We start from the raw sequence: 22,394 nt of genomic DNA, 5'->3' as shown, positions 1-22,394 counted from the left end.
ACACAGCGCAAAGGGTCAATTTATGGCAAGGACCAAGTTTGGGGCTAAAGTGAGGTGGGAAGGGGCTAGGGAACAGTCGAGGTCACGCGCGAATGAATTTTCTGCTGGCGTATGAAATTTTTACGCAAACTCACACATGCCCATTTGTGTGAGAAAGCTTAGTGGCTCTTGTATGCAGAGAAAAAAATGTACGACGTCAACTGAGATATAGGCAATTGTAAAACTTAGTAATTGACCAGAAACTTTTTAATGCAAACTAAAGATCAATGCCCAATCACTTGCTTACACTTAAGATATGAGATGCCTATTGCTACATTTATTTATGAATAATTGTTAATTTATGAAGATTTATTCTGATACAATAATCCCAAGTAAAATCCATGAGCAATTTAAAATTCTTAAAATATGTATACATTCCAAAGCTACAGAATGCTTTCAAATTAAACTGCAGCCAATAAAAACTTTTAAAGAAAATCTTAAAAATCCATAGGCTCGAAGCCGGTTTCTTACAGTGCATTCATGTTTCTTTTTTCCTGTGTGTGTGGCCGCCTACGTCAGCACTGACCAGCAGCAACTTATTTAGGTGGGGAAGTACACAAACGCACAGCTAGTCATTGAAAGTCAAAGTCAGGGATGAACACGGCCAAAAGCCCTGCCTAATTGTTATGGCCCAAATGTCTTTTTCTTCGTCGGACGTATTCCAAACGCGTTCGCTGCCAAGAAAAGGAACTAGGGATGACGTCAGAGAAGAAGAAAGTATGGCGGAGAAAAGGTTTTGAATAGAATGAGCAAAATTAAAACGGAAATTAGGCGAAAAATTAGCGGCAGCAAAAAGACGGCACAGAACCTACGAAAGCGAAGACAAGAGAAAACGAGAAGCTAACCCCGAAAAGAGTCCAGACGGTTCACGTCGAATGTGAAAACTGTCTCTCATGAATTTTCCAATATTCATTTTGAAATTTTTTTGACTAGAGTACCGTGCAGTCAATGGGGTTTCGGAAACTCACTTCATCCCCAAATGTAAGCAACAGTAATTTATGCATAATTAGCCGGAATAACTTAATTGTATTGTATATTAGCACATTTCTACGAAGATCAATTTATTAACTCTAGTTCCAAGAACATAATTATTATTTTTTTTTTCTAATTTTATTAAGGCAAACGGGGTAGCTGAGAACTCCTTTGCGACCTTGGTCTCTATTAATTCAGTCCTTGCAGGCGCTAACAAGGTTAGCTATAACAATAACAATGATTTAACAATTAAATAACAATGATATAAACAACATAACAATTATGTGGTCATCATCTTCACTTCTGGCTCTTGTCAGGGAGGGCCGTAGCATAAGGTCCCTCAGCTATCTACTGTGGAGCCTTCTGGACGGGCGACCTCTGGTTAGTGCCTTGACTAGGCTATTTCTATGACGCTATAAGCTGTCGTTCTACCGGCTAGAGTGCCTGGATACGACGGATTTGGCTGTTGCAGCCAAGTCCCAGATTTGACAGCCGTACCTCCATGTTGAAGCTATGATTTGCTTGTCAATTGTCACCTTGTTGGAGAAAGACAATTTGCTTCTCGAATTTATAAGCCAAAATTGATTTGACGCCGCTGCACGTAAACGCATTCTCAGCGTGTTTCGAGAAGGTAAGTCTCCGATGCAGAATTACTCCTAGATATTTGGCTGAGTTTGGCTGGTGGACAGGGGTACCATCAATGTGCACAGCCGGTGGTGTTCTCTGTTTAAGCCTGTAGTACAAATCCGCTGATTTGTCACCATTGATTCCAATGTTCCAGCGCCTTGCCCATTCAAATGTTGTTGCAAATTCCTGGATGCCATCAGCAGCATCGTGTTCGCAGCGGGACATTTAGGTGACACACACGTCAACTGCAAATGTGGCCAACATTGCCGTCCAGGGTAGGCTAGAGTCTGGCCCCGGCATGACCTAACTGTACAAACAGTAAAGCAGAGGACCAACTACACTGCCACAATCTGCTCATATGAGAGAGCCTATTGGAATAGGACCGCAAGCCTTCTCTTTTCGAGGTACGACCTCAGGAGGACGAAGTGAGGCGCAGGCAGCGTATGCTTTAATTTTAGCAGGAGACCGGAGTGCCAGAACGCCTTTGGATTCGTCCGAATTCCATATGGATCTCGGAGGGCAGTATATCGCACCAAAATTGACAGGTCCATGACATCTCGGTGGCTGCAAACGCGAGTTGCACTTTGTCAGTGGCTATTGGTGCAAGAGGAAAGTGGACAAGGCTGAAATTGACCAAGATCGCTGCACCGCCTTTGGCGTTACCGTCGCTCGGGTCGTTGACAGTGTGGCCTCAAATCCATATATTTTGTCTCCTTGTAATGAGTCTCGCTGAGCAGCAGGATATCGATTTCTTAGCACCGCACAAAGCATTCCACTTCGGGCAGCTTCGTGGACACGCCATCGGCGTTCCACACTACGGTGCGCAGCGGCATCATTCTAGCGCTTGACGCGCTTGGAGAGCAGTGAGCAGATTGATGATCTGCCCCTGCTGCTGTTACTTTTGTTTCATCATCATCATCAACTGTGAAACCAACTGAAGAACCGAGTGCCAAGCCGACAACTCTGAAACCAACTGAGCGAACGAGTGCCAAGCCTACAACTCTGCCAAAGGAGGGAACGAGTGCTCAGCCCACATCTCTGGAACAAACTGACGGAACAACGACCAAGCCTTCAATTCTAAAACCAACTGAGGGAACGTCGGACAAGCCGAGAACTCTGAAGCCAACTGAGGGAACAACGGCCAAGCCGACAATTTTGAAACCAACTGAGGGAACAACGGCCAAGCCTACGGCTCTGAAACCAACTGAGGGAACAAGGACCATGCCGACAATTGCAAATCCAACTCAGGGAACTCCGATAACTCTGGAACCAAATGAGGGAACAACGGCCAAGCCTACACTTCCGAAACCAACTGAGGGAGCGAGTGCCAAGCCGACAACCCTAAAAACCAACTGAGGAAACGAGTGCCAAGCCAACAACTATGAAACCAACTGAGGGAACGAGTGCCAAGTCGACAATTTTGAAACCAACTGAGGGAACAACGGCCAAGCCTACAACTCTGAAATCAACTGAGGGATCGAGTGCCAAGTCGACAACTCTGAAACCAACTGAGGGAACAACGTCCAGCCGACAACTCTGAAAACAACTGAGGGAACAACGGACAAGCCGATAACTCTGAAAACAACTGAGGGAACAACGTCCAGCCGACAACTCTGAAAACAACTGAGGGAACAACGGCCAAGCCAAAAACTCTGAAACCAACTGAGGGAACAACGTCCAGCCGACAACTCTGAAAACAACTGAGGGAACAACGGCCAAGCCAACAACTCTGAAAACAACTGAGGGAACAACGGCCAGCCGACAACTCTGAAAACAACTGAGGGAACAACGGACAAGCCGATAACTCTGAAACCAACTGAGGGAACAACGGCCAAGCCTACAACTCTGAAAACAACTGAGGGAACAACGGACAAGCCGATAACTCTGAAACCAACTGAGGGAACAACGGCCAAGCCTACAACTCTGAAAACAACTGAGGGAACAACGGACAAGCCGATAACTCTGGAACCAACTGAGGGAACAACGGCCAAGCCTACAACTCTGAAATCAACTGAGGTAACGAGTGCCAAGTCGACAACTCTGAAAACAACTGAGGGAACAACGGACAAGCCGATAACTCTGAAAACAACTGAGGGAACAACGGCCAAGCCTACAACTCTGAAATCAACTGAGGGAACAACGGCCAGCCGACAACTCTGAAAACAACTGAGGGAACAACGGACAAGCCGATAACTCTGAAACCAACTGAGGGAACAACGGCCAAGCCTACAACTCTGAAAACAACTGAGGGAACAACGGACAAGCCGATAACTCTGAAACCAACTGAGGGAACAACGGCCAAGCCTACAACTCTGAAAACAACTGAGGGAACAACGGACAAGCCGATAACTCTGAAACCAACTGAGGGAACAACGGCCAAGCCTACAACTCTGAAAACAACTGAGGGAACAACGGACAAGCCGATAACTCTGGAACCAACTGAGGGAACAACGGCCAAGCCTACAACTCTGAAATCAACTGAGGGAACAAGTGCCAAGTCGACAACTCCGAAAACAACTGAGGGAACAACGGACAAGCCGATAACTCTGAAAACAACTGAGGGAACAACGGCCAAGCCTACAACTCTGAAATCAACTGAGGGAACAACGGCCAGCCGACAACTCTGAAAACAACTGAGGGAACAACGGACAAGCCGATAACTCTGAAACCAACTGAGGGAACAACGGCCAAGCCTACAACTCTGAAAACAACTGAGGGAACAACGGCCAGCCGACAACTCTGAAAACAACTGAGGGAACAACGGACAAGCCGATAACTCTGGAACCAACTGAGGGAACAACGGCCAAGCCTACAACTCTGAAATCAACTGAGGGAACGAGTGCCAAGTCGACAACTCTGAAACCAACTGAGGGAACAACGTCCAGCCGACAACTCTGAAAACAACTGAGGGAACAACGGCCAAGCCAACAACTCTGAAAACAACTGAGGGAACAACGGCCAGCCGACAACTCTGAAAACAACTGAGGGAACAACGGACAAGCCGATAACTCTGAAACCAACTGAGGGAACAACGGCCAAGCCTACAACTCTGAAAACAACTGAGGGAACAACGGACAAGCCGATAACTCTGAAACCAACTGAGGGAACAACGGCCAAGCCTACAACTCTGAAAACAACTGAGGGAACAACGGACAAGCGGATAACTCTGGAACCAACTGAGGGAACAACGGCCAAGCCTACAACTCTGAAATCAACTGAGGGAACGAGTGCCAAGCCAATAACTATGAAACCAACTGAGGGAACAACGGCCAAGCCGACAATTCTGAATCCAACTCAGGGAACTCCGATAACTCTGAAACCAACTGAGGGAACGAGTGCCAAGCCGACAACTCTGAAACCAACAACTCTAATCTCAATGGGCTTTGGGTTTAAAAACATTTTTTTCTATCTCTTAAATTATATAGGTCTTTACTAATCATTTTCCACCTTCGAATACCTGAAAAGTATGAAAATTAAATACCCATTAAGATGGTCGAGAGTATAATTCTTCTGCCAGTATTCCCCCATTCCATTTAAGCGTTTGCCAACCAGTAAGCAAAATTTAAACGGGTAAAGCCCAAAAATCCGAGGGCAAATAAACGACAAATGCGCTGGGTGCGGCTACCAGAGGTAAAAAGTAGAGGACCACAAGTGTCTTCGGGTAGCGAAAGGAATGAAAGTTGCCTAAAGCCGCCTTCCCCCAGTCATTTTCCGCACATTCTCGCTTGTTGCTCAACTCATGGGATTCCAGGAAAAGTTGTGCGAGGTGAAAAAAAACGACAGCGAATCTCGCTTGGCAACTAATTCAAGAGCGGCTCATTAATATGCGGTAGGCGTGGCAGAAGAGCTGTGACAAAGTAAAAGGTGGGTGGAATGTGTGTGAAAATACAAAAAGAAAAGTGTGAAAAATTAAAAACAAATTTTCCCAGAGTCCGGCCACAAACGATAGGCTATTAAGAGACCTTTGGCCGAAAGAACGCCACTCATTCTGGCTGGAAAAAATCGACGAAATGCCCAAACGTGAAATGCTGAGCTAATTTTTCGAGTTTGCCGGATGAGGAGTAGCCCGTTAATGTGCTACTGACAATGAACGCTGAATGCTCCATGAAAAAAAATCGATAGAAGTAGTCAAAAAAATGTTAAAAAAAAAACACTAACCATATTTAAAAAACTCTAACGAGATGGTGAGCAATCTTGACTATACGAGAAGCATGTATGTATGTACACATGTACCTCAATGCAGCTACTAAGGTTTTAATTATTTATTTGTCACAGTGATAATCAAAGAGTTCATACCAGCCACAACGAATCGGGCAAAAGATACTACAATACTTTGAAATCCGATAAATGTTCCAAAGGTGTGAGTTAAATTCGGATTTAATGGCATAGAATGGCGCATAAAGGCTTTGCAAATGGAGAGTATGTGAAATGTAATTTATTTTAAAATTGGTATCTTATATTTGATAGTCGAGGCTTTCGGATGCAGCGTTCCTTGTCGTATTGAATTACCTTGATTAAACTCAAAAATACCTTCGAACAAAGAGCCAATAAGACGGCATTGCTGCACAATTGCTTTGTAATAACGTCATCAAATTACTTTAATTATTATGACATCCTCATGCGAATAGCTACAATAATATTGCCACTTGAAAGTGCACTCCGCTCATTGAATTGGGTTGCGGAGCGGCAGACTGTTTATTCCTTTGACGTCATTTGCCTAATGGAAAATGAAGGTTTTATTCCTCGTTTCGGGCTCTTGGAGTCTCTTGAATAATTTAAATTCGATTTGAAAGCTAATTAGAGGAGTGTGCCAATCGTGAGGCGAGGTTGATTAGTAATGCAAAACTTCAAGTTTCGATAATACGCTCTGAACATTATACATACATATACATACATGAACATAAGCGAGTGCCTGTGTGGCTTGCGCCTTGAAAGTTTTCCACACTTTCGACAGCGCGCTAAAGAGCTACCCTCTCTTTTTCCCTTTCTCTCTAACCGCTTGACCCTTGCCGTCTCTCTCTACCGTTTATACAGGCCGTTTATACAGATTTTTGCCGCTTGTCAGCGTTTCTAAGCGACTAGGGACTAATGTGACCTCTGCAAACTAATCAGAAAATGTGTTTGCCATTGTTGTTGTCCCTCGGCTTGTTCTTGTCATTTCGCATAACGACTACACTCACGAAGATCCACACATACACAGCGAGAAAACAGGGGTACTGCGCTCAAATAATTGTATGAAGGGAAGCCAACTTTTTGGGGTCTTATCTGGCGATACTGCATTCAGAATATGAAATACACAAATATACAAGCCAAGCCAAGTGCTTGGTGTCAATGGAATACGAGGCATAAATGGATTGAAAGACAAGGCTTCCTCGGCAGTGTGTGATTATATAAGCACAAATTTGAGGTACGACCAGGATTTTCTCTCAGTGAACCCAATGACAAGTTATGTGTGCATATGTAATTTAGTTTTGTTATTGTTGCCCTTCGTTTCGCATCTCGTTTTCCCTTTCAGTTCGGTTCTTCATTCTTTTTTAGTTCAATTCTATTTGCCAGCTGAATCCCCACACCCACCACCCACCACTCTCTTCAACCATCACTGATGCCCAGTTTTGCGTCCCGTTCCCCACCGCACAGTCTGGCAAAATATTGACTGACATTGACTGTACACCCAGAGGATGCTACGACCCCGGAAGAGCCCGAAAAAATGTCGTGGACATGGAGCTTATAGCCCCAAGATGCTTGCAGACACGATTTTTCTATTACGCCCTGTTATGGCATGTGCTGTCTCTCCTGCCACCATATACCCATCTCCTTCGGAATGCGTGTGTGTGCTGGGTGCCCGGTTAAGTTTAACAGTCAAGGACTTTGTTGTTGAAATGTTGACTTTTGTTGATTTGGCTCACTCGCTGGCACTCACACCATTCGACTCCTCCATACGAAGAACGCACACAATCACGGCACAAGTCATCGATTACTCCGCCCCACACACTGGACACTCCGCTCCCAACTCGGATCGGCTCACAATTCAGTGCTGGGTGCCAAGTAGTTCACGCCAGGATCCCCATCCAAGGGGATAGTTTTTGATTTCAAAGTAAGGAAAGGAGTCCAAGAAAGGCGGAGCTCATAGCATATTTATCAGACTCTTTGTTTTATAACACCCTTTTTTGGGTTAATTAGTTACTTTTTGTGCTATGCATCCAAGGCGAAAAGGGCTTAATGTGACATACATACATATAACAATCTGCGTTTGTGGAAAGTGAAACTATTTCCACAAATTCTCAATATACATACATTGCTTCCACTTGTAGACACATTTTTTGTGTGATGTTAGCCCAAACTTGGTACTCAGTTTCACAAATTGTAATCAATAAATCACTTACAAGAAAACCATCTGGCATTAATAGAAAATTTGTTGGCTGTAGTACTTAAATATATATAAAAATATATGTATAAATGAAAAGGAACATTCAGAAGTTTTAGGCCGCTGGAAAATGCGAAAATTATCCAGAGTTAGCTAGGAAATCTCTTAAACACAGCAACTCCACCGCCACAGAAACGTTCGGAAGGCAACTGAACTGCTGGTGAAATGGATTGTCATGTGCATTTTAATTTCCGCCAATGATATTCAACACACACACACACACTGCCTCCCGCACACATGCGGATCAGTGTGTTTGTGAAAAGTTTGCTCAAAGTTTAGCCATGTTTTGTGTGCGACCAATAAGTGCCATTCAAGGGCCGTGCAGGGGCGCTAGAGCGTGTGTGTGCGTGTGTGTGCGTGTGTGTGCGTGCGTGAGAGAGGCCTTTGTGTCCGTTTTGTATTTCGCTAATGAAAAGGATAATCAACGGGTGGTCCGCAATGACTTCCCAAATGATTGAATACAAATTTGTGTGCAGATCTATTTGGGGAAACTGAACTGATTGATGAATATGAAAAGCCGGGTGGGTAGCTACAAAATCATAATTTAGATGGGTTATAAACTCGCAAATAGGTGATTTGCATATCTTTTAAGTTAATTGAATGCACAGTAAGGAATGTTTCGATATGAAAACGAGAATGCACGTAAATGTACTTTTCATGAGCACATTCAATTTATCGCAAAAATTGCGCGGATAAAGGAAATAAAATGGTTAAGTCTCAAAGGGAGTCTTTACCAACCGAAAACATATCTATTTTATTTCTTGTGTCTTGTTTTTAGGTACTAATTGATATTTTTAAGGGCGAACAGCTAAATGTAACGAATGGCAAATAGTCCACGTGACTGAGCTAATTTCTCCAACCAACCTTATTCGTCAAATTCATTGTCTACCCGCCTAAGCTTATCTTTGCCAAAAACATAAACAGCGAGTTTCCATAGACGTTGAAGGTCTTCTTCTGAGCCTTCAATTTGCATCGCTTGGTGGAAGTTCCCCAGCTTAATCTGCTCAGTTCTTTGGCGAGGTAAGTCGTGCATAAGCTATGCTCTCCCTTCACTCCTTCGGACCATCACTTGTATTTCAAGTACACGGAAATAATAATTTGAAATGGTGTATTTCTGAATAGTCAAAGCAGGCAGTATTTACTTTATAAAAATCATTAATTTCAAATCAAAAGACTGCGGGCATCCGATTTATTATTGTGATGAAGTGAGCTTTTTATAGTACCATCCATTCCAATCGAGATGAATGATAATACTCTTCCGCCGGTGTATTTTCCATCTGCATTTCAAGGGGGAAACAAACTTTCGCTGTTCTGGTGTACTTTTGCACTTGAAATGACCGGGCAGCAGGCGATGAAGTCGATGATGATGGTTATTATTACAATGAGTGGAAGCCCCAAGGACGAGCTGCCATTAGACAACTGGCGGCGATGCTTAACTATTTTGTTTATGAAAATTACACGGCGATGCATCGCGATGTTGGCGTTGTTGGCGATGACCTCAGCTTGAAGTTTAACGTTAACTTTAACTTTGGCTTCCACTTGGACTGCAACTTAAACTTTGGCTTCCACTTCCGGCGAGGAATGGCAGATTCGGGGTGGGAAAATGGGATTTGAAATGGCAATGGAAATGGCTCCTCTTGACTAACGGCAGTTTCAGTTTCCACAAAAAGGAATACCTACTTGGACTTGTGTAGAAAAGCGATAGACGCAAAGGCGAAGAAAGCGCCGAAAAAACGAAACAGAAATTGAGAAATCGAAAGCAAAAGCAAAAGGAGTCCGCAGGACGCGGGTGTTCAGGACTGAAAAGGATCCATTGGCAACTTTAGCCACACACTCGGCCCTCCCCCGACTTCCTTCCGTGTTGGCACCGTTAGAAAAGCGCGCAAAAGTAAAGTTTTTGCTTTGCAAACAACAACCAATAAAACTTTAAGCAATCTTCCACAGCTTCAGTAGGTTAAGGGGCAACTCCTACTGCCTGCAGCATAACTTTCGGCGCAAATGCCTCGCATACGGTTCGGTTCTGTTGGTCCGGTTTGGTTTCCACACTGAAAACCAATTTGGGTCCCCACAATAAACGTGCTTTATAGAGCCTTTGTACTCTACTTAAATCTGAGTTCTCTTAACTAGCATTTCAGTAATAATGTCGGACTTTCGCTGTGACAGTTTTAGATTAAAATAACATTGTTGGAGACTAATTCTTGTGCATATTGTGTTCTTTGAGCTGTTGCGAGCTAAATATACTTTTATCTTCCTTTGAACACATTCATTTTCACTCCACCCAATTCCAATCTTAAATGGAATTCAAATTAATATGAAACTGCGACAATTTTATAACCTAAAGGTATACATAAAACTAATATTATGAGATCGGCTTGACGTTCATTTAGCGCACTACAGATTGTAGTTTGATGGTAGTTGATTTAATACAATTTCTTTCCGTGTCCAGATGTCTGGTGTTTTTTCCATGTCTGGCTGAGTTCAGTCGCGGTTTCCTGTGCTCAATTTTGATTTCTTTTTCCGCTCGCCACCCACTTTATTTTTCGTTGTTTTTAATTTATTTTCACTGCAGGTTCAACTCCTTGCCTTGTTCTTTTGCGCTGTCTGTCTCCTTCTCTCAGGTAGTGAGTGTGTGTGAGTATGAGTGTTGTGGAAACGGAAGTTGTAGTAGCGGCATATTCCCGTTTCCGCTTGTTTTCCTTTTTGTTTTCTGTCCGTAGGCAATCATTTTGACGTCGCCTTTGCTAGTGGAAATCTGCATGCCAACGCGCTATCTGCCCGCCCCTTTTCACGACCTTTTCCACATTCAATTTAACAGATTTCGATTGCTCGCCCTTCATACTTTTAAATCTGCAATCCATATTTAAATTTCCAGTACAGAGCTAAAGAGCTCTATGCCAAGCACACAGGAAATTTTCCATTAGCTCAATTTAATTGATAATTTCACTTAATTAGCTAGAAATATTGGGCGAGTATACTTGCAAACCTATCTTATTGGTGTTAAGCCAATATGTTCGAGATAGTCGAATAAGCATAATGAACACTGTGCGAAGTATTATATCCGCTGCTAGTGCTTAGTATCTTATATGCTGTAAAAGTTTCTGTGGACGGCATTACTCGTTTTGCGTCTAAGCGAAAACTGATGCATTCTTTAAATTAACTGGTTTTTGAGTTTTTGAGGTTATTGTTCGACTGTCGAGCAACATTATCAAATTTGTGAAGTTAATTTTCCGGCATTAAGTGCTTTCTCCGAGGTAATCCAATGCAGCTACCTTACTTAAAAGCTTATCCCGGCTCAAATTGCCTACGATTGAAAATGGAAACGCAATATGGGGTACCAATAATATAGACAGACAAACTAGCCACATACAATTGCTGACGCGGGTGAACAGAACAATGTCCAACGAGGCGGCATTGGCGATCGCAGGAATACCGATTCTAGACCTATTAGCACAGGAAAATAAAGTTGTCTTCAATAAAGCCCACGGTAGAAGCCCCTCCCTCTGCGCCAAGAGGTCAATACGAGCAGAAGCAAGGCAGCGCACCCTGCAGACATGACAGCACAGGTGGAGCAACGGGCTAAAGGGTCGCTGGACGCAGCTGCTGATTCCTAATCTCACGGAAGTATGGCGAAATAACGTTCCATTGAACGCAGCTGATCAGTGGGCACGGTTGCTTTCACAGCTATCTCAAGCGTTTTGGACTCTTCTCGTGCGAAAAATGTGCAAGCGAAAGGAGATCGCTGGTAACTGCACTTGGCAGCAGACTGATAATCTAGTTCCATTCATGCTGCAGGGGGATGTGGAATGGCAAGAGGTCAACAGATTCGCCGCAGCGATAACTACCGAGCTCTGGAGAGGCGAGAGAGTCAGGAGGGTTCACGAGTGAGCGGATCTAGATCGTCCTCGCGAAGAAATGCTTATCGGCCATACCGCGGGGGGGTTCTGGATTTGTCCTCCAATTGTTATTCTGTTTACTATTGTTCTTTGTTAAATGTCATATAAACGAATTAAAAAAAAACACAGCAGTGTGCGGACAAAGTTTACATCGATATTTGTTTTTTAGTTGCTCAGCCCTCCCTTTATTTCATTTTTTGTTTTATTCTATTTAAACTCTATTTTTTTTCATTGGCCGGAGAGAAGTTTCAGCAGAGTGGCACTTGAACAACGCGCCAACACAAACGACAAGGCACACACACATATGCAGTTGTCATAAAGGAAAAGTTGTATTACATTTATGACACTTTTGAATATATATTTTTGTACATTTTTCGCCTGTGTGAGTGTTGGCATATTTCTGGCTCCCTCAGCACGTTCGTTCTTTTATTTAACTCGCCATTACGTTTTTACAACCCTTTTCGTTTACTTTTGGCCCAGCTTTTCCCGGCTTTCCCCACTTTTCTTTGTTGCCTTTTCTTTGCGTTTTTTTTGCGTTGACAAAGCGGCAAAGGCAAACAACGCAAATGGCAAACAACGCGATAAACTTGGTGGCGCTGCGGAAAATGGAAAAGCAGGGGCGGCGCCTAGTGGGCTGGGCAGCCCTGAGTGAGCGGGAAAGTGGAAAACATTTTAGTTGGCGACATTCCTTCAAAAATGGGCAAATGAGTCAATCTCCCAGCCGGAATGTCGGAACACGCACTTAATCAAAGTATACTTTCCTTTCAGGACCGCTGATGAAAAATCCGAGACTGAGAGAAATCTTGTCTTAGGTGTGGCGCTTTAAGTTTTTAAATTATTTATAAATGTTTTATGTATGGTGTTGAGTAAACCATTTCACTTCCTAAAATGAGCCATTCAAAACCAAAATGAAACTATATATATAAAATTAAATGATAGCCTGTAATTTGTTATGACTTGTTAGTGTTAAGATAAATAATATAAATTGCCGTTTGGAGTGGTTAAGTGGTTAATAACCACTGGTTATCACAATTATTCTATCATTGAGGATAATTGTCCAACTTGAACCTGAATTATGGCATAGTTTCCACCTGGCGACTAAGCCAATAAGCTATTTTTTGATGAAAAACTAAAAAATGAACAGCGCTTGAATTGGTAAAAAAATTATTGGAAATGTGTGTCGAGGAAACCGTGATGCGAACTTAATGTAAATGCAAACGATTAACGTGGAAAGCGATTATGCACTGTTAATTGCCCCGTTAATTGATCCGTGGCACATCATATCGCTTGTAGTTTCAATCGCATTCGACGGAAATGCATTTCCTCCAGAGGCACCTTTAATTGATATTTTGGGTACGAACATTGGATAGCCGAAGCATTTTTATCCTTCAATCTTGGAAACTACAATGCCTGTCCACAGAGACTTGGTAGGAAGTATAGCGTTTTGGATCCGTGTATTGTTAACTATATTTTGTGCTGTCAGTCAGTTTTCTGCACATTTTAACCATGATAATGAGAAAAGTGACACCCGATGTTCAACTGGCATCGTGCAACCCTAATTAATTTCAAGGGTAATCAGTTAGTAAATGAAAGGTAAATAGCTCTCTACTACTTCTAAGCCGTTCGGGAATTTAACAATTCAAAGTTTCTGAATTGAAAGTGCCGAATAATTGATACCGCACACGCATAAGCCATACATTAATCAAAAAATACCGCGGAAGCTAGAAAAGTCGGTGCGAGAGAAAATCTAGGTCCGCCGCAGCAATGCCAGTTTTCAGATGACGACATGCCAGCACACACACACAGCCATGTGTGCGCATAAAAAGAAAATGGAAAACTGTGGTGAGAGTGTGTGAGTGATAACGACTCCACCGCCCTTTCCTCCTCGGTATTCGCACACTCGCCCATTTATTTAACTTGATTTGCTGTAATTTATTTCAAGTGTTGTCGTTTATTTAAACACCAGGCACACACTGACATGGAGAGTGCGACGGCACGTGGAAACTGCACCGCAAGAAAACGCACTCACTCTCTCGCACATGGGCGCAATTAACCCTTTGATGTAATAATAAATTGCATCGCTCGACGTTTCCACCTTTTTCCGGCTTTCCTTGCAATAGTTGGCTCCTGTTCCCCGCATTTTACCCACTACACTCTTCTTCCTCTGCGTTTGCTCCTTGCTCAGTGTGTATGCCATTCATAAAATTATTCAAGGAAATTTTATTTGCACAAATGTACGCGACTTGTTTTCCCTCGGCTTTGTGACCCACACATCCGCTCACCACCCCCAACCACCGCCCACTTACACCACCCCTCCATCCACTCCCAACGCCCGCTGGGCGGAAGGGTCCACCCTACGAAACCAAGCAGCCGTCTGGCTGACTATCGAGCGATCTAGTCAACTGCCAACATCCAGAAAAAAAAGCATAGTGGAAAATGCCAATTTACAGTGATTAAATCGCGACGTTTACTTTGCTGGAGATCCTAGATGTACGACTTAATTTTCCTGTGTAAACTATTGCATCGCCTATTTGAAGAGATGGTAGATTTTTCCGAATTGAACTAACTTGACAACGGTTTGTGAATTTTTAAATTTTTTATAGGGCGCGATAACCTCGCGATAGTTTGAGCTTCTATTCTCCAAATTTCATATTGTTTCGAATTACTCATTCCCTAACACAAAGCTTCTGACTTCGATACATTCGTTTTTAGAAAATGAATTGAAATTATCCTGCTATCGCCAAGTTGATACATACATAACATATATCCGATATCAGTCGATTTCCATATGCAAACAAAATCTCTCGGTTCACTGCCTGGCATTTGGGGTCATTCGCAGCCAGTGTTTTGCATTGTCCTCCCGCCGTGGAGATACCATCCGCACAAATTCCTCCATCTATCTTTATTTCCTGGGGCGGTGGCAAGTGGGCGTGTCCTTAGAGTCTGCTCCACGCTCGCCGAAGAAACACTTTCAAGTGTTCATCATTTTCCGCTGCTAATGGCGCTCATTTATTTTATTGGCAGCCATTTCCGCATCGCTCTTCCTTGTTTTTCCAGCGTTTCCTACCCTATTCGCAGTCCCTCGAAGGACCTTTGCATGGTTAAGTGTCCAAATTAGTTGATTTTTATGCGAGCGCCATTTGATCTTGCACTCGAGTTATTTTTTTTTCACTTTTTTACCGTACTTCCCCCCACCTGAGAGGGAAATCAATAAAATAGCCGCGCAGCGCAATGCGAAAGAAATGCCATAAAATAAATGCCAAGCAATTCGCATGCGGTGTGGCAATGTTGCTCAGTGGGCCATAATTAATTTTGCTTAATTTTCCTCTTTTCCCGTCTTGTTTTTCCAGGCGGACTCTTCAGCGGCTGTGAAGGAGAGTAATTGATAATATTGAATGCTGGCAGGACATTGCCGAGTGAAATCCATTAGTGAGTATAAATTAATCCTTGTATAAATCATTAACAACAGGGCGGAGAAAAAACAAAATGGAAATAAAATCTGGGAGCAATGCATTTGTCCCCCTTGTGTGTATCTGTGTGTGCTCAGAGAAAAATTGGAACAGCCTACTGTTAAAATAAATTGGTAAATCCCGTCTGCTAATTAAAAAAATGGTCTCAAACTGCAAATATGTTCACATGTTATCACATCTAAGTCCAGCGATCATAATCGCCTTTCAATACACTTATTTCGGTTTAAAACATTTATTTAGCTATTCCGAAGTTGTATTTTTTTTTGTCATTTTCTATAGAGTGGCAGGATATCCATAGTTTGCTTAAAAGATTTTGTTTTCAGTGCATAAATACCGAAACCGTGAGTGCGTACAGGTATCCTTTCCCTATCGGCGTGTTCGTAAGTTTTAATTGAAGCTTTTACATTTGGCTTTGCGGTGATAATAATTAATAATTGAAGGCGTTATCGTTGCCGCTTTCGAAATGCTGGAATGTGTTTGTCCTTGTAACACACACACTCGTAAGTGGTTGGCTTGGAGAAGGGAAGACATTGGACCCACAAAGGTCTGCGGCTGAACCACAAGCCCCAATTCTCCGGCTCGCCCTCCGCCGCTCTGGACCTAAATTAACCACAAGCAAATTGAGAGCTCTGTTTTTTTCATCCACCTCGCACGCCCCTGCATTTCACCACTTTCTTGGGGATAAGTCAAGCACACAAACATTTTTCTTGTGGTTTCCGTACTATGGCACCCTGCTAAAAGGCTTATGGAATTTTAAATACTGCTTATTCCATCTAATAGCATTTTTTACTATGTGGGCTTAATACATTTTTGATAGGATTTCGGTGCAATTTTAACTGGAAGCCGCAGAAAACTTGTTTTAATTGCACTTTAGCAACTATTTAACCATAACCTTAACAAATTTATTTACTTATTTACTCTGGCTCAAAGGTAGGAACAACAGGTCAAAACAAGAGAGAATGCTATAGCCTATTTCCCTGACCATCAGATATTTGTTACTCAGTTGAACGCGAGCGAGAAATTTTATAATTTTTCTGGGATATCGATAGATATTGGAGAATGAGAATGGGCGTGACCAGCTTGGTCATTTTGTAGGTGAAAGGAGGTGACAAGACAACCAATAAAACGAAGAAAAATCTAAACACTTTTCAAAAGTATGGGCGGAAAGTTTTGGGCGGCTTTAGGACGCTAGAGTGGGCGGGGCAAAAAGTTTTTTCACAAATCGATAGTAATATAAAAGGACTAATACAATTATGAAAAAATATCCAACAATTAAAAAAAAAAAGAACCCATCACCTTATCTCCGTTTCATAGCTTAGCTCAACTTGTGTGTTTGATTCTTTGGTTTTTGTATTATCATAATTTACGACTTTTTGACAAATTATCGGCAGCGCTTGTCCAAATAAAGGGGCATAAATAAAAATGCCGTGAGAACGGCAATAAGCGTAAATTTCAATAAATTAATCATTTCCCAGCATTGTTAGACAGCGGAAAGGATCGGCTTTGCGCCACTGGGCTAAGGATTGGGGGAGTTGGGCCTCGAGCATTTTTTGTGGGTGGGGCGAGCTACAGTCTGGGAAGTGGCAACGATTGCCCCAAAGTAGGTCGAACGATTCCCATCTCCCAGCTATTGTAAGCCTCTAAATACAAATATTTGCTGAAGGGAATTCGGTTGGGAGCAGGGTCGTGGCAGGGAAACAGGGAGTGAAGGAGCCATGTCGAGCCGTGTAGCAACAGCTTTTGTAGGCCATGTCGGGGCACTTAACGGCCATTGAATCGGGGCGTGTCTCCAATTTCTGGCTGAAAGGCGAAATTTCATCAATTCATAATTCATTCCACTGTGCAATTAAATTTTGCTGTGGCCACACTTAACAGCGCCAATTCCCCGGGTATCCTTTGTACTTTTTGGACATTCTGGCGTTCGGGGGTGGCGAGCATCCGCAATATGGCTACAAATTGATGCGACCTTATCAATTTCCGTTTCATTTGACATTAAGAAAACTGTTAGAGCTCCTTCCTCAGCGTCCTTACTAATTATTCTCAATTTTATTACGCTCAGATTTTTATGGTTTGTGTGTTTTGTAATCTCAAACTAATCTCTGACCGCATCCACCAATGCCAAAACAGTCTTGGCCAAAAACAAATATCAAAACATTGTCGGTCTGCTTTGGGTTGCTTTGGTTTGGTTTTCATTTTCCATTCGTCGGTCAGTCGGCTGGCATTTTTTGTTTTCTATTTTTCTTCAGGCGTTTTTGGGGGTCCGGGGCTCTTGGCAAGTGCAACCAAATTGAGAGCAAAGCCAAGTCATCAAGCGGGGTGCTAGGGCGAATGTAATTGCTGCCAGATTGGAGCGGAACGGGGGTCATCCAGGACCAGCCAGCCCAGTAGTTAGGTAAGACACAGTCCTATACTATATGTGCACTGAGAAAAAGCATTGCAATCCTATAAACCATTCTTTTCGTGATGAAGATTAATGAATCTTAGTCAGACGCCTCTAAAGGTGACGATTTTCCCCTTCGATGTATGTATATTCTCGATGAGCATTTACAGTAGAACCGCTACAGGCGTGACTGTCTGACTGTCAGTTTATTCAGAGAAAATGTCCTATACATAATAAGCTTGACAAAAGTCTTCATTCAATTACACGAAGTATATTAAATTGAGACGTCCGTACTAGACAACTATTTTAAAGCTGCCATAGGATTGATTGAAAAAGTTTGTTTGCGAGGTTAAATGACCTTCAAATTTTGGAAGGAATTTGCATTATTGCTGGTTTCTTTCCTTACTTAATGGGGGTTGGGTTGCTCGGATTCAATTTTTTCTGTGTCTGTAACCTAAACCATGAACTGCGCCATCAAGTCAATGGCGTCAGATAAGCGACCAGACTTCGTAAACATACCGCATTTTCCTCGATGCCATCAACGAAAAAGAGCAAGCGAAAAATCGCCTGCAAAATTGGTTTCCTCCTTAAATGCGATTACAACTTGATGAGCCAGCCAACAGAGAAAGAGTATTAGAAAAACAAGAGAGAATGTTATAGTCGAGTTCCCCGACTAACAGATACCCGTTACTCAGCTAGTGTGAATGCGAACGCGAAATTTCATCATTTTTCTGGGCTCTCGATAGATATTGGGGAATAAAATGAGAAACAATTTAAAAAGTGTTCAAAAGTGTGGGCGTGACCGGTTTGGCGGTTTTAAGACGTTAGAGTGGACGTGGCAAAAAGAGTTTAGCAAATTGATAGAAATGTAAAAGACTATTACAACATGGATCAACAAACTTGCGCTGCGCCAATGTATCTAGAATCGGTATGCTTAATCTCAACCTTCTAGCTCTTATAGGACCTAAGATCTCGACTTTCATACCGACAGACGGACAGACGGACATGGCTAGATCAACTCGGCTATTGATCTTAATCAAGTATATATATACTTTAAATAGCCGGAAACGCTTCTTTCTGCCTGTTACATACTTTTCAACGAATCTAGTATACCCTTTTACTCTACGGGTAACGGGTATATAATAAGGATAAGGGAGGAAAAAAAGGGGGAACAGGAAAGTTTACAGACCGGCCTAAAAAGTCACAGTCGGATTAAATACAGACATCCGAAAATTACACACAGTATTGAGCCTTAAGACCCTACTAAATTGAAAAGCAAACCCGGCAGGCAGAAGTCTTTCAATTCAGCTACGAACTTTAGGGTTACAGCTGCGGAACTTCAAGGAAAAGTGCCCAAGCCCACTAAAGGGTCCCTCATTTAATGCCAAGAATAATTTCTAATTACAAGGGCACACACACATGGGCAAATATTTAACGAAATTATTAATGTACACAGGACGAGAGCTTTCATTACACATTTTATCCCGAAAAGTATGCACAATTTCCCCACAGCCCGCCCTTGTGCCCTCTCTTCCAATTTCCCCGGCACACCAACTCACTCAAGTGCTCAACGCAGCGCACAAACAATTAAAAACCGTAAATGTCCCCACATGACAAAGTGTGAACTTAATTTCATTTTTGTTATGTACAAATAGTGACGGGAAGGGGTCCATGATGATGGCCAAAGGGAAAGCGTCGTGAGAAGAACTAAATATAAATGAAAATGCTTTCTCCGAAAGCCACAAAAACGGGATGGCATCGGAGTATCGGGTGGGGGGGGGGGGGTTAGTTGCGTAAGGATCGGCAGGACCTAAGCCAGTTGCAAGGCTACTCCTTCGACAACAGCAAGCTAAACGAAGCACACACAAATGAAAGTAATTTTTCACATACTTATGTGTGCAGTAGTTGCATTGTGTGACTCTGTGGGTACAGCCATTTTTCAAAGCTTAATTTCCACAAGCACGCAAAAACGACAGGAATATACTTAAAAAAAAACGAAAACAATAAAAACCAAATAAGTGCAATGGCGGGGTAAAACAAAACTGCAATGTAATGAAGCCGAAAGCAAAACATTTTAAAATATCCCTACAAAGGAAAGAGCCAAGAATAATTGGAAAACATGGCAGCATTGAGTACTTTTCTTTCGGCGAAAAGCGGGCGGAAGCTTTTCCTCGAACGCAAAGAATATTAACAGAATGTGCAAAACGAAGTCATGAATGAAGTACTCAAAATAAAATGCAAGTAATGAGTGGAATCCTTTCAGAATTCCAAGTTCATAATGTGAAACAAATTAAGAGAAATGGCTAAACGAAAGGAATGCAATTTTGTAAGGATATTATAAAAGCAAGAAAACGAAGTTGTGCAAGTCTGGGGTAAAAATGAAAATAATTAACAAGATTTATTTACGAATTTACACTCTTCAATGGGAATGCATTCAATTTTATTTATAGTGCGAGCTAAAATAGATAACTACTTAAGCAAAGAAGTAAACCATACAAGTAAGCCAGCTATCAGCAATGACTACATTAGAATAGCCTAGGTAAAATGAGGATAAAGAAAGAAAGAAGCAAGAAAATGTCAACTAATAGTAGCAAGTCCTTTCCAGCCAAGGGCTGCCTGTCCTTGTGCTGAGTCTCTTTCAAATAATTTCCGAATCGCTGGGAGCTTTGCTCAAATGCATAAGCTCAGGCAAGCCAAACCAAACTAAAACAGATACTTGGCGAAGGGAACTCGAGTCCCGAACCCTCGCCTTGAGCACGCCACACACTTAAGCTTATCCGGGATTTGGCTTCCTAATTCATTCATTTACCGCATATCCCTTCAGCGCAGACTGAGCTCCGCTCGATCCTGCCAAACAAAGGGACTGCAGCTGCATCAAGAGTTTGCTACAAATTGCCGAAGCACTCGACATCCGCTCAACTAAACGCATCGCAGTCAAAGTCGCATTCATAACCCTCCCAGCCCAAGCCCGAGCCCGAGCACGGGAAGGGCCCAATCCCAATCCTCCATTCCAGAGCATTTCCCTGCTGTTTGTTTAGACGCGGGACTGCGCGTCCTCAGAGCCGGTATTACGCATACGACGCGTTGCCCCGCGCAAATGAAGTTAGTACTGCACTTAGGCGGGCGTCTGGTGCACTGCGAGAAACAAGACCACCTAAATGGGATAACAGTGAAAAACCGTTACGAGCTTCGCTTAGCACAATAATTGATTTTAAAACAATGAATGAGATTGTTGAAGCGCATTGGTTTCTTGCCATATTTGAGGACCTGTACCACCAGTCTAATGACAAACAACTTTAGCTTAAACACACTGCTACGGATGGTATTCATTAGCGAAATACTTTTTTTTTAACTTATATCAAATGCATTTTGTCGCCTCTTAAAAACCCTTAAATTGCAGTTTCACTTTAACATATACTTGTGTGACTTTTTTTCGCTGTGCCTGGAAGCCGAGGAAGTTCATGAAACATTCATTAAGAATGTTGTGGTTGTCCTTTTTTCGATTCTGCGTGTTCCTTCAGCCGTTTTGGAAACTTACAAGAGTGTGCATTCCCTGCGAAAGTTGCATTTAAATGCCGACCTGATGATAGGAACATCTCTTCGCACCAGAGGACGTATGAGCAATAATCAAAGTTGGGCCAAATTTGCAGTTAACGGCGAGCGGAAACTTGCGGCTATCTGTGGTAATAAAAGTGAACTTGAATGTGCACATGCAGCACTTCACATTCTGGCAACTTTCATATCAGCGACAAGGGAAACGAACGCAATGTCAGCCAAAATAATTAGAGACTCAGGAAATTTGGTCAGCCCGACTTGATGATTACATTAGGGGGGACCAAAGGTGAGGGCTTTGGGGTCGGAAACTTTTGCGGGCGACAAGCAAGAACCTAAAAAGAAATATGTAAGGGGAAAAAAGGAATGAAATTCGAGAATCATCAACTGGCAAACACACACACTCAAATACAAAGTAAAGTTTGTCCTCGATGTGTGGCCGAAAAGTAGAGATGGGGAAAAGTTGCCAGGCATTAGGCAAAAAGTCTTTCAAAAGAGCAGCCGAGTAATTTCATTGTTGTTCGAAATTTCTTAGCCACTTTTGTCGTGCACTTATTTATTATTTGGCTAATTCGCGCATTGCCAAAGTGGCTGCATTTATTTTTTATTTTTTATTTTTTTCTTTCCCAAGGAGAAAAGTAATGAAAGTGCAAGGGATAACTTTTTCGGTGGCCAAGTGGCGCTCGACTGCTTGTCCAATACTATTTCACATTTGCACAGAACTTTGAACAAAGCCCACAGAACCGATAAACAGCGCCGCTGCAGCGCTGGGGGAGTTTGCAAACTTTGCCGCAAACTCCAAAGAAACGGCTCCGATTGCAGCTTGCAACTTGCAAGTAATTTGTCTTACCCCCGGCTGGCAAGTCCCATCGCAGTGCCCCCGCCACCGAAGGCTTGGCTTTTGTTTACAGCTGATTGTATTTGGCCTTTGTTTTCGGTCATTGCCAAAGTTGTCACATCGTCAGGCGACGGCCTAATGAATAGAAAGCCAAGCCAGCACGAAAATCTGCACTCCCGGCCCAATCGACTAATGTAGC

General features: G+C 42.7%; 1 protein-coding gene across 2 annotated transcripts in view; it reads left to right on the top strand.

Moving 5' to 3' along the window:
* Positions 1-22,394, top strand: part of LOC117147781 (chaoptin) — a 197,148-nt gene that overhangs the window by 44,495 nt on the left and 130,259 nt on the right. For both annotated transcript variants that reach the window (XM_033314819.1, XM_033314818.1), the window contains exon 3: positions 15,306-15,384. The gene's annotated coding sequence lies outside the window, so the exon portion shown is untranslated. The remainder of the gene's footprint in view (positions 1-15,305; positions 15,385-22,394) is intronic.

The sequence above is a fragment of the Drosophila mauritiana genome, chromosome X (assembly GCF_004382145.1).
Source record: "Drosophila mauritiana strain mau12 chromosome X, ASM438214v1, whole genome shotgun sequence".
Classification (NCBI taxonomy): domain Eukaryota; kingdom Metazoa; phylum Arthropoda; class Insecta; order Diptera; family Drosophilidae; genus Drosophila; species Drosophila mauritiana.
The sequence above is the reverse complement of the archived record's forward strand: the minus strand, read 5'-3'. Positions and strand labels throughout refer to the sequence as shown.